This window comes from Pseudophryne corroboree, chromosome 2 (genome assembly GCF_028390025.1).
Source record: "Pseudophryne corroboree isolate aPseCor3 chromosome 2, aPseCor3.hap2, whole genome shotgun sequence".
Taxonomy (NCBI): domain Eukaryota; kingdom Metazoa; phylum Chordata; class Amphibia; order Anura; family Myobatrachidae; genus Pseudophryne; species Pseudophryne corroboree.
Window position 1 is genome coordinate 465,233,036 of NC_086445.1, and position 4,373 is coordinate 465,237,408.

A 4,373-nucleotide genomic window follows, 5' to 3' on the forward strand; every position below is an offset into this window, starting at 1 on the left:
CATGACACACACCGAGAAATGAATGGGTGATCCTGAACAGCATATGCACACTTTGTCTCAGACAGGCAGCAGGTTAGATACAATCCCTGGACTGTTAATGGGTATCCATGTACTAATGAGTAGAGACAGAGGCAAGTCAGGTACACTGCAAGGTCTGGGAATGAGTATCCAATATAAATGGACAAAGAGTGAAGTACTTCAGGTTAAATTTGAGTTTCCAAGCATTTAAAGAGCAAAGACAGAGGCAGGCTTGGTTTATCCAAGGTCTGATTATAGATGTCCAAGTATCAATGGGCATAGACAGAGGCTGGGTGTGGATGCAAGGGCCAATATTCACACAATGGTTCTGGGATAAGGTATCCCCACTAAACTATTGCAGGATACACTTATAATTGCAGACAATCAGAATATTTTTCAATACTGAAGATGTATTTTAGACACAAGGAAAATACTGTGATTTGTGAATATGTACTAGTATGCTGACACAAGGTAAATACTAAGGGGGTCAATCCAATTACCCATGATGTATTGATGGTTGCACAAAATTGTGTGAATTCAGGCTGAGGGGGTCATTCCGACAAGTTCGCTCGCTGCGTTTTAACGCAGCAGAGCGAACGGGTCCCTGCTGCACATGCGCTGGCGCCGTAATGCGCCTGCCGGACGGCCAAGGGCCGTAGCAGGACAGCGATCGCCTCTGCCTGATTGACAGGCAGAGGCGATTGATGGGCGGGAGGGGGTGAAACGGCGGCGTTTGGCCGCCGTTTCGTAGGCCCGGTCCGGCGAAACGCAGGAGTGGCCGGATCGAACTGGGGGCGAGCCGCAGTGGCTGCGTGACGTCATACGCAGCCGCTGCGGGCCGGGGAGCGAGGAGTAGCTCCCGGCCAGCTCGCTAGCTGCGCTGGCTGGGAGCTACTCCTGATGTGCAAAGGCATCGCCGCTGTGCGATGCCTTTGCACTTCAGCGGGCTGGCCGTCACTGACATGCGGGGCGGACTAGCCCTGTGCAGGGCGTCCTCCCGCATGTCAGGGAACATGATCGTAGCTGTGCTAAATTTAGCACAGCTACGATCCACTTGGAATGACCCTCTGAGTGCGGCCCACGAGGGCAACTTTCACCCTTCATGGGTAATTGGATTAACCCCTAGGAGGAGTCCAGAATATGCACAATGGGAATAACTGCAGCACATAACTTAGTATTAAGAAATATAGCAAATGGCAAAAACAAATAAAATTACAAATAAATATTAATAAGCAGGCAGTAACTAGTTGTGGGACTTTCAATGCCGAAGCTGAAGCTGTGGAATCGACTCATATTACGTAGGCTTCAAAGGGGCATATTTTCCGCATGGCTTGAAAATTTTGCCCCAACCTGCAATGGGTGTGGTTCATTAGGTCGACATAAGTTGGGTCGACCACGTTTGGTTGACATGCATTAGGTCGACATGATCACTAGGTCGACATGGGCATTATGTCGACATGGAAAAATGTCGACATGCGTTTTTTTTTTACTTTTTTGGTGTTGTTTTCTTCGAAAAGTGATGTGGAACCCCAATTAGTGCCCCGCAACCCCTTGCATGGCTCGCTTCGCTAACCAAGCATCGGGCGCAGTGCCTCACTCCGCTACCGCTGCACTTGGCACAAGTTACCGTTCCAAATTGTAGTCCACGTGGATCGTTAAGTATGAAAAAGGTCAAAAAATAAAAAAAATTTGAAAAATGCATGTCGACCTTTTTCCATGTTGACCTAGTACATGTCAACCTAATGATCATGTTGACCTAATTCATGTCGACCAAATGTGGTCGACCCAATGTATGTCGACCTAACTCATGTCAACCTAATGACCGCCATCCACCTGCAATGTGGTCATGAAAATGAGTTCTTGCATCTAAGAAAGTTGGGGTGCTGGGACAGAGCTTCCAAAAACCTCTGTCCCGGTGAAGGGCTGGAATCATTATCACTGTGCATGTGTCAGTGAGAGCCGATGTGAAGGGATCAAGAAGACCTCTTTCTGTTACATTCATAGCCTATTGGCTGATGCCTTCTCTAGATGGTGTTAGCTGCTGATATCAAGTTCCGAAATCTGACCATTTAGAAGCCATGGGGTCTGCTTTTGGGGGTGGAAATGGGTGGACCACCACTGATATCAGAATAGGCATCCTCTTTTGAATTCAAAATGGCCAATGTGAAAGTGTTGTATCCAAATCGAGAACTTTAACATTGAGACAGCCTCTTACTTGGGAGCCGGCTGATATGGGAGGAGTCAATTATAGTGACCTCCATCCAGCAGGTAAGTATCCTATGTGCAGAAGTGGGGATCAGGCAGTCTATATCCTGGCATATATATGGTTTACTGTAGTTCATATTGATCAATACAATCCTGCAGCTTCCACTCCAGGTCTAGGAATGGTGAGTGCAGTGGACTAATGCCTTTTGTTTATTTGAGTAATTTTTTAATTGATATTTTTGTGATCACATCTTCTCATGCACTCCTGTCAATTTATTTAATCTATCTGCATGTTAATAATTCTTAGTGATATAGTAGGGCTAAAAAATGGGGTCCCTTGATAGTGGCTGCAAGTTTAAATGTATTGATCAATATATGAACTAAACCAATTGTTTATTATGGTGAGTTATTAGTGAGTGTAGCGCTTCTGTGATATACAGTATACTGTAACTGACACTAACTAGACATAAGATACTCTTGATTAACACTACAAAAGTAACATATCACCAAGTATATCTCACTTGTATCCAGTAGCATGTTTCCCTCACAGAGACCCTTAGGTTAATATATTTCAACGATAATAATAGAGAGCGGGCTGGCATCTAAACTGTATAGCTTAATCTGCAGCCTACAGAGAAAGGAAGAGGTTAAAGTAACAACCCTAATTATACTCTGGCACTGATTGATGTAATTAATCTATAGGGGCCCCCATTTATTAATAATGGGGTTTTTGATCTGATAATTATAATTTCTTATCGCTGCTATTTGTGGAAATAAGAAATTATCTATGGGCCAGATGTATAATTGAACACATGCAGGGACAGGAGCTTTGATAGGAGCCTCCATCTGAACCTCAAATGTTAAATTCGGAAGTAAAACAGGTTTCGTCCAACAGTTATCATTTCAAGAGAATCCATGCCCCAACACCAAGTTAACTGTGGCACAGTGATTTTTTTTTTTAATGGACCTGGGGGGTAATTCCAAGTTGATCGCAGCAGGAAATTTTTTAGCAGTTGGGCAAAACCATGTGCACTGCAGGGGGGGGCAGATATAACATGTCCAGAGAGAGATAGATTTGGGTGTGGCGAGTTCAATCTGCAATCAATTGCAGTGTAAAAATAAAGCAGCCAGTATTTACCCTGCACAGAAACAAAATAACCCACCCAAATCTAACTCTCTCTGCACATGTTATATCTGCCCCCCCCCCCTGCAGTGCACATGGTTTTGCCCAACTGTTAAAAAATTTCCTGCTGCGATCAACTTGGAATTACCCCCCTGGTGCGTTTATTAGATACAATAAAGCAGTGCTGGATTACCAGCTTGACGATGTCAAGAACCCTGGGTGTGTTGGTTCAGACAGCCCTAAATTGCCAAGGGTCAGATGTATCCATGCTGGTGATTAGGCAATTACTCAACACCTGACCATGAACAGAGTCAGATTGCATGAGGAAGCTGGTGACCCCTGGTGGTGGGGAATGGATACTGCTGGGAATCATGATGGATGATCAGGTGGCAGTAGTCTTCCCCCAGGAATTAGTTACCCTGGTGCACCCACAAACCTTAATCCAACCATACAATAAAAGATCTTTCAGAATTAGATAAATCTCAGCAAAGTATTAATAGAAGGACAGCGGATTAACATGCTAGAATAATATAACAATATAATGCAATATATAACAGCATTACTCTGGTTTTGAGACTATGGGAGGATTTATCAAAGCTTGTAGAGAGAGATAAAGTACCAACCGATCAGCTCCTCTCATTGTTCAAACACAACCTGTAAAATGACAGTTAAGAGCTGATTGGTTGGTACTTTTTCTCTCTCCATTTTATCTCTCTCTAAGCTTTGATAAATCTCCCCCCTATATCTTCTAGCTCCTCTATATTGTCTAGCCACTAGACTTTATTAAGGCAAGAGGATCTCTTGAAGCATTCACATTAAAAGGCCATGATAGAGTTCTATGTATTGAAATGGTATTAGAAGCAGAACAATTAATTTCCAATTTGGAAGAATTAACTCCTAAACATACACTATACAGGTACAGATTAACAGAGTATTTTAAAAGAATATGCTTAAATACTTTATAGTTATGCGCACAATGAACTTCATTCATACTTTAAGTATGAACAATTTCTACATTGAATATTGG